We start from the raw sequence: 8,914 nt of genomic DNA, 5'->3' as shown, positions 1-8,914 counted from the left end.
TTCCCGTAGTTTGTAACTAAAGTCTACTCTCTCACAGTCATATGCACACTCTCATAGTACGTCTAGCTGTCTCTGATCCATAGTATGCAACGTTCTCATATCACCAAAACTGATCGCAGAAATACAGCAGGTGGAGACAGCATGACGTCATTCAGTAACAAACTTTTGGTTGGTTGGTTGAAAATGGTATCTAACCGTTTTCAACAATTCCTCATTCAGTTGGTTGTTAAAAGCAAACATTATGACAGTGGTTCGGAAAAATAACATATCAATAAGAACACAAATAACATTACATTTTCATTCAAAATTTAAGAGACAGTGTCACACCATCTTTCAAAACTAGTTGAAGATCTCGCGGAGAAGTTCCATCTTGGCCTACGGTGGCATGTTCAGTGGCAGGTTCAATGGTGGCTGGTGCGGCAGAGACTGAGAACGTGGGCGACGATGTCGTGGATGTGACTGTAGCTGCTGCTGTGACAGATCGTCGTTTCCTCTGTACTATGTCATCAACCCGGGCCTCCATCTCCGATGATGTTCTCTGCGTTGTGAAAACGTTAACATTATTCACAGCAGCATATTATCCTGATCTTCTGGTAAATGTAGTAAAGACTAAGTCTGCTATGTGAAATTCAGGCGACAGGTTAAACAACATAATCTTAGCCAGACGAATAGCAGTTTACAAATTAATATCCACAAAGACGTGGCCCAAAAAGTTGAAATGTGGAACATTTGAGTCGACAAACTATATTTTAAAGTAGTTACATTATGTTTCGCCCAAAAAACTATTCATGTCAAACGTCGTTTGGGGACGAGTTTATGATAAAGAATAACTGTATACACACCTTGTAACTCCTAATGGCTACAGATTTATGCCCCGTCCTTTCTGCAATAAGCTGTTCGTCCACACCGGCGTCGTAGAGACGTGTAGCTGTTGTTGCTCTAAGAGAGTGGTTGGAGTAGAATCCCGCAAACCCAGCAAGTTTGCATATTCGACCGACTGTTCCTCTCAAAGGATGTTTACCAATAGGACAGTCAGCATACCATGTGTCATCTTTCACAAACCTGAGTGGTCGGAGGTAGAAATCAGAACACTTGCCGTCTCTTGGCCTAAAAAGAAAAAGGAATTTGTAATATTGATACCGTCTTGCCCATTCAGTGACAATTTACAATAATGTCAGTGCATTGTAACAGTATTTCCAATATTATAAACCGTGACAAAACTAATACTATAATTTCTGAGTCACACATGTCATGCCTTTCTGTGTATACCAATTATTAGGAGTGAAAGCGAGACCTAAAACTAAAATATTCACATCCAGCATAGTAAAACTATTTCTTACTCACCGAAGTGACATGTACTTTTCGTAGAGACGTACTAGGCATCTCTCAGGTCGCTCTCTGTTGACGGATATGCTTATTGATTTCTTTTCCATGCGCCTGTGTTTTAATCCCCCCTCTGTTGGTTTTGGAAACATCCTCAGTGTACCTAAGAGTTTTACACCCATCTTCCATATTGGTCAGGTAGAACTGTGAATTCGGTCCCACCATTAGATTCCTGTGTTCATCCCCAGCTCTTAAAGCGCAGTTCAAACCAATCAGATACACCAGAGTGTCTATGAGTTTTTGAGGGGTGTCCTCACCTAAAGTTCCCTTTTTCCACAACACATCTTCCTGTTCAACAGTTATTACAGCTGCCTGTCTCTTATCAATCCCAATTCCCTGTCGCGCTAGAGATTTCATTTTGGCGTCCAAAACAGTCCTAAGTCCGGAGAATAAGGGAGATTCGTAAAAGTTTATTTGAATTCCATTCCGACGAATAAAGTATTGAAGTGAGGCAATAACCTCATACAGTGTATTGCCCCGATATTCTTCACCCTTCCGATTCCTGACCTCCGTCACAAAGTACATTAATGTTTTGTTCAATTCACCTTCATTCACAGCTAATTCCAAAATGTCTGAATTTAAGTCACAACCACTAGGACCTTCTCTTGTTTTCCTCTCATCTACCCACGCCTGATAGAGTCTCACAGCCCACATACTTTTGTTTTCAGTATTTCTAGAATAAGATGAATTACACAACTTACTGAAGTCAGAATCTGTCAAAGGTTCCGCAAAACGGCATCTATTTTCAGCAGTAACGGCTTCCGGAACAAATGGCTGCAGTTGCTTTTGTAGGAGGGGCCCAGGTGGTTTACGTTTGTTAGACAAATTGAATTCATTATCATATATTCTTTCCTCAATAGCCTGACTTGCTTCAAACAAAAAATCATCTGAACCTGAGGAAATGTCGTCAACACCTATATCAAAACTTGGGGTGTCCTTTGGTTCTGAAATAGTGGTATTAAGTAAATCTTCAAAGTCTGAATTGATTACAACTTCTGAAGTTTGAGAAAAAATGTTTTGCGTAATAAAAATCTCCATATATGAATCAGAGGTTTCCATTATGAACCCAACAAACTATGACTTCAAGCAAAACTGAATGATCCACGTGCCGTTATCAGTTTTCACGAGATTAACACTCCCATAGTTTTCGTCGTGTTAAGCTGCGTTTTGGCGACGTGTACAAACGTTTCCAGACTATGACAAGCATTTGATCGTAACATTGACATTAGATGCGCACGAACAAGTAGTCGAACTTAGTTTTAAGTAGGAGAAGGTCCTCAAACTCGCGATTAGTTTCGCACGTGAAGCAGGTTCTCGGCCTACGGCCTCGAACCTGCTTCACGTGCGAAACTAATCTCGAGTTTTCGGACATTCTCCTACACTTAATTGGTGGTTCATCAGGTTGTCTCTCTAAGCGGTCATCGTTCCGGTTCGGTTGTCCTTGAGTGGACACCGCGGTTAATAATTGCGCAATCCAGAGAGCGGCCACTCGGGGGATACACCGAAGCAATGCCCGCTGGTGGAACAATAGACGTTTCATCAGGGAGCCTATATAGAGAGGGGAGGTGAAACTCCTCGAAAAACCGCTGAACGTATGTCTCGCTTTGTCACGTGACCAGTGGAGACAATATGGCGGCAGCTTAGTATTTAAGATTGAGCTCGGTTCATTTTCAACAGCTGATTACATTCGCTGAGTGTTGTGACAACTCGGAACCTACACGTAGAAGGTAAGTCACCTGTTCTGTTACTTCAGTTCTAGTCACATATTTGTAATTAGTGTCAGTATAAGAAAATATATTTGTAGTAAAGTTTCAAGTCGGCATCTTGTAACTCTCTGGCTTCAATTATCGGTACACAGCGAAGATAGACTGAGTTTCGTCAATAAAAGCTTCTTTCACACATTCCTTTATGTTTTAGCAGGGAAATATATCTTTATTTGAAAGGTGTCTGCAAGCAATAGTGATAGTTTTGTGACTTAAAAACATGTTGGGGTTTAATTGGGGTGTGTGAAAAATGTGGCAGATCGCCGATCTGATCTGATGCGCCATTGAAATACTACACGCCGTTGTTTGAAGTGTGCCTAGATATTGCTCAACACCGTCTTTCACATACACCTTTAATTTTTATGAGGCGAATTTACCATCAGGCGAAAGGTGTTTGCAGGTAATAGTGATAGTTTCATAATCTAAAATAAATTGTTAGGACGTACTTGAGGTGTGTGAAACATGTGCCATCTCGCCGATCTGATCCGATCAGCCATTGAAATATTCCATGGCGTTGTTTGAGTGCTTTTGTTTCAGCTTCAAAAACTTCATTCACATACACCTTTAATTTCCATTAGGGGAACATACCATCTAGTGAAAGGTGTTTGGAAGTAATAGTGCTAATTTTATAATTTTAAAAAATCGGTAGGGTGTTTTTGAGGTGTTGAAAAATGTGCCATCTCGCGGTTCTGTTCTGATCCGCCATTGAAATAGTATAACTTTGAGTGTTTCTAGTTATTGCTCCAAAACCTCTTTCACATGCACCTTAAATATTTATGAGGGGAATATACTATGACCCGAAAGGTGTTTGCAGGTAATATTTATAATTTGATAAACTAAACATATTGTTAGGATGTATTTGAGGTGTGTGAAAAACGTGTCATCTCGCTGATCTGTTCTGATCCGCCATTGAAATACTACACAGCATTTTTTGAGTGTTTCTAGTTATTGCTCAAAAAACTTCTTTCACACACACCTTTAATTTCTGTTAGGGAAACGTTCCATCTGGTGAGAGGTGTTTGAAAGTAATAGTGATGATTTTATGAATTAAAAAAATAATTGGAAGGGTGTATACATTCACAAGTATTTCATGTGTGTGAAAAATATGACATATCGTTGATCTGATCTGATCACTCATTACTACAAGCCAATGTTTGAATGTGTTTAGTCGTCCTAAAATTCATTTCTTTCAAATACACCTCTGAGTATTGAGGGGAATATTCTATCTGGTGAAAGTGTGAGGTATGACATAACTGATCTGCTCTAATCTGCCATGGATGCCTTTGATGCTTGAATGTTTTAGTTCTGAAACTATTGTTGATATTTGACAAAACTGCAAAGGACTTTTTAACGCTTTGTGATGGTTTTAAACTTTCTGTTTTTTTAGGTGGGAGTGACTGTGTCAGTATCCATGCAATTGCGCACATGCAGGAAGACATCTGGTCATCTTCATTAACTGCCCTCTTAAAAAAATAATTTCGACATTGCCACGACCGTCCATTTGTCCATTATAGACTGAGTGTCTGTAAGAATGAGACTGACTGAATCTACAACTCATTAACATGTGCTTAACTTTCCAAACTGTATTCCTGAAAGAAAAAGAAATAAAAATGTGTTCCTCCCTCGTCACATCTTTTCTATCAAAAATTAAAAACCAAAGTCTTACTCGTCACTTTTGAAAAGAATGTGCCTGAGAAACATATTTTTATGCAGCCTAAGCATTCCACACAAACAGAAAACCACTGAAACATAATGAGACATTTTAATTGTGTAACAGATCATTTCAAATACATATAATAACAGTGTTTGCAGTTCTTTAGTTTGCCATTTGGCCATCAGGGTCTGCTGCCACTTGCAGTCTTTAAAGTCTGCATACCCATTTTGTTGAAATCAAACCAATAAAAACAAAATAGTCTTCATTGTAGAGAGTTTCACAGTCCCTACAAAATCCATTAGTGAAGTGTATGGAGCACAGAGAAGTTTACATTAGTTATAGACTGCTGACATTCCTATGCGGCACTGAATATATAATACTATGAAGGGAAACTGGAAGTTATCCTAACATGAAGGATCAGGGATAATTCCTGAACATTAATACAAATTATGGGCAAGATGCTAGTTGAAAAGAAATGAGATCTAATTGACAGAAGACCACAAGGGCCTGCAGATAACTGAAACTGTTGGCCTGATACATTAACAACCGACGCTGGGCCTCTGGGCTGGCGATCGTTTCGAACGCTGTATCAAAATTGTCACATAAACAGAGAGTCTTTGAACAAGGCAATGTGTAAAACACATTCTCAAGTCCTCTCATTAATCCACACATGCATCATTCGGCGACAGGAAGTGTAACCAGCTTGTTGTGACAACATTCAGGGGAGCCTACTCCAATTTACCGAGTATTACTCCGGGAGATGCCGATAGTTTCCGACAATAAACTGGTTGAAATACTGTTAAGCGCAGCCGATTTGCGCTGAGAACAAACCAAGTCGACGTGTGCAGTGGAGCATGACGAGGCACACGTTAATTAGTACAAATGGTAAGGAAAGCACGCGAGTGACCAATCCCTGTTATAGAGTATCCCTGGTTTCATAGAGTATATCTAGTACGTATTGTCGGTTCAAGGTCACACGCTACACAAAACAATTATCAAAAATTCAAATTAAAGTTATAAAGTTGAAAAATAACGCGATTAAAAAACCCACGTAATTGGAGTAAAAACGCTTATCTAGCGCTGGGGGGAAAAGTGGTTTCACCACCCATAGCACATGTGCAGTGACTAGTTTGAACCAGGAAGATATCTCGTATAAACACAACAATGGATACATAGAAAAATATATTGATTATGTAGAAAAAATATATTGATTATGACAAGCAGTCTCTGTCACAGACAAAACGCAATGTCTGTTTATTGTCACCCGTCACTCTGCTTGTCTGCTAATGACAATATGCAATACCCAACTTCGATCATTGACTAACTTAACACCTGTCGGGCTATACACCATAAACAGACTACATTGATTTATGGCTCGTGCACCTGGGGTCTGTCTCTGTCACATGATGTAATTACACAGCCAGGCAGGTGCGATTTCTGTACACATGACATGTTATTACGTCTGTGGGTCGCAAACAAACTACATGTACCTCCATCTTTCCCGGATGACTGGGTCGGACGGAACTGAGTGCAAACTCAGATTGTCAGTTTCAAGATCTGTTCGTACAAAACCCAACATTTCAATATATAATATTTATGAATAGCAACTTCTTCCATTGTATATGCTTAAAAGTGGATGGGTGAATCATAATGATTTGAATATATGCAAACAGTTTAACACTGTATTTTGTACGAATCCACGAGTGACTAAAATAAGTCTTTCTATTCCTGTTTGAAAAACATGCAACTGATGTACGGCGGTACACTAGAACACTGATATAAACAGTAATCATCACAGACACATTTATACAATTTAACATTTCAACCACTGGCCTTTGTTACGACAACACAACAATCAACTTATCTCACTAGCTTCTGTCATGATGAGAGGACAATTAACTCACTGGGGTCTTGGTGAAAAAAGGTAGCAATAACAAATATAAACGGGATATTGTACCACGTTAGTCATTCTTGAATGGGATTTTGTCCAAAGAACTTTTTCTTATGGGATTTTGTCCGTCCCCCAATGAGACGGCTGACAGTAACATGTTACTCCGCAGGTCACCGATGTAATGGCAACTAAGTTCACAACTCAAGCACGGCGCAAGACTTTCATTAGTTTTTTTCAACTTACGTTAAGAATGTAAGACACACATACGCGGTATCGTGTTCTATTAATAATAACTTCGTGTTAACTGCATGTACCAACGTTTCTGTGTAGGTTCTTACACCATGTTCAAGTTAACAGTGACGACAACCAAGTGATTAGAATTATTGAATGTTGTGACAAACATCATGTACTTGAAAAACAAGGAGTAGATAATTGGATCAGGCCAGGTGGGAACTGAAAACAACAAACAGCGCAGCCATGACGTAAATATCAGGAGGCATTAAGTTCTAAAAACAGTTACTGTAGTAAACGAACGGGTGCTGACTGATAAAGTCTGCCTCACCTGGCCTCTTTGCCGAGAAGAACGCCTGGAACAGTGTATGGAATAAGTCTAACACAGAACTGAACCAAAACATCTAATGGCATAATGATATGAATTGTTCAAATTCCTCATACCGGACTTGGAGGTATTGACATCATCATCCTTTTTTGTTACCTGCAGGTTACAAATACATGCAAAACATCATGAGGATATTTTATACCCACAAAAGTGTACATACTGTCTATTTTCAGTTTCCTGCTGATGAATCAGATATTCGTATTCTGATGCAAAAATACCCCGAGCCAAACAATTCAGGACATAATTTCACGTGATATAAAGTATCTGATACAGGTGAAAGGACAGTCTAATATACACTCTCTCAAATATTTAGCCTTTTAAATGTATTTACACAGAATGGTATTTGTCTAGATAGTTTTGTCACTATGGTTGTACTATCAAGAACACATCGTCTAAAGAAAGTCCGTAATAAGGTATCCAAAGATAGTCTGTAATTTTATTCAATTAAGATAATTCTGGTTGTGAAAAAACAAACAGGTGTACCTGCTTCAAAACTGAGGTGGAGCAATAGCCGCTACGACAATAATGTCAAGTGATGTTGAAATTACGATCCACTTTTAAAGATAAAGTTATTAAGTGAAATTTCATGAAAAGACTGTAGTATATTGATTGTTGTTGCACAAAATGACGCGAAATAGCTGACCCTACCTGTCCCTACAAGAACTCCTTCATCGTAATTCACCAGTGTCCACGGGTCGGGACGGTCTGTGGCCGATTTCAGAAGCGCTCCGTTATATGACAATACGAAGCACCCAGTATTCGCTCGACCGGTTAGACCTCATTCGGACTGCTCCTATTATGCTATTGTGCGCATTCGGACATCATTGAACTGCTCCCATTATGCCATTGTGCGCTTTCGGACATCACTGAACTGCTTCCACTATGCCATTACACGTGATTGATTTTTTGAGTCGGGCGCTGTAGAGGTGCTCGTCTTCGGTGTACATTCTGGCAGTTCAGCCGTTTACAACTGGACGTAGATCGTGTCCGCAGCGTTAACTGGAACACCACCCATTCATGGTTAACACTGAGTTGCGGCACCTACATTTTCTTTGCTTGATGTTTACTGAAAAACTTAGCACTGGCAGACGTGCCATTGTTATCTAATAATGGATTACAACAGAGTCTGGATTACCGCATAACCTGAAAAAAGTAAGTGAACCCCAATTCTGTAAAATTTAAAACGTAAGTTTTATGCTATTAACGTAATATTAAAAAGTTGGTATTCTCTCTCCCCTCTCTCTCTCCTCCCCTCTCTCCCTCCGTCTCTCTCTCCCTCCCGACATAAAACAAGTTTGCTTAAAAAGGAAATTGGATTTGTTGTATTGTTGTTTTAGCTTCGTCCACATGTCACTGACTCAGTTTGGTCTCGTGACGAGGTTCAGTCTGGTTTCCTACCATTCACATTTTAAAAGTTAAAGTTTGAAACACAACACAGACAAGAGCATTGCACTCGACTGGGCAGTTTACCGCCTAAAACGACCAGGTTGCCTGAGTAAGTTCTTGTCCCCAGACAACTGCAGGTGGGAAAATATCATTAATAATGTCACTGCGTCCTGTGGGTTATCGCGGTTTGGGTAAACAAAGACTCGTACACCGTCACT

General features: G+C 39.7%; 1 pseudogene; it reads right to left on the bottom strand.

Moving 5' to 3' along the window:
• Positions 1 to 301: 301 nt before the first annotated feature.
• LOC137260849 (zinc finger MYM-type protein 2-like) lies at positions 302 to 2,442 on the bottom strand (annotated as a pseudogene).
• Positions 2,443 to 8,914: the final 6,472 nt, after the last annotated feature.

Source organism: Haliotis asinina, chromosome 14 (genome assembly GCF_037392515.1).
Source record: "Haliotis asinina isolate JCU_RB_2024 chromosome 14, JCU_Hal_asi_v2, whole genome shotgun sequence".
Lineage (NCBI taxonomy): Eukaryota > Metazoa > Mollusca > Gastropoda > Lepetellida > Haliotidae > Haliotis > Haliotis asinina.
This window is presented reverse-complemented; position numbering and strand designations above follow the sequence as displayed.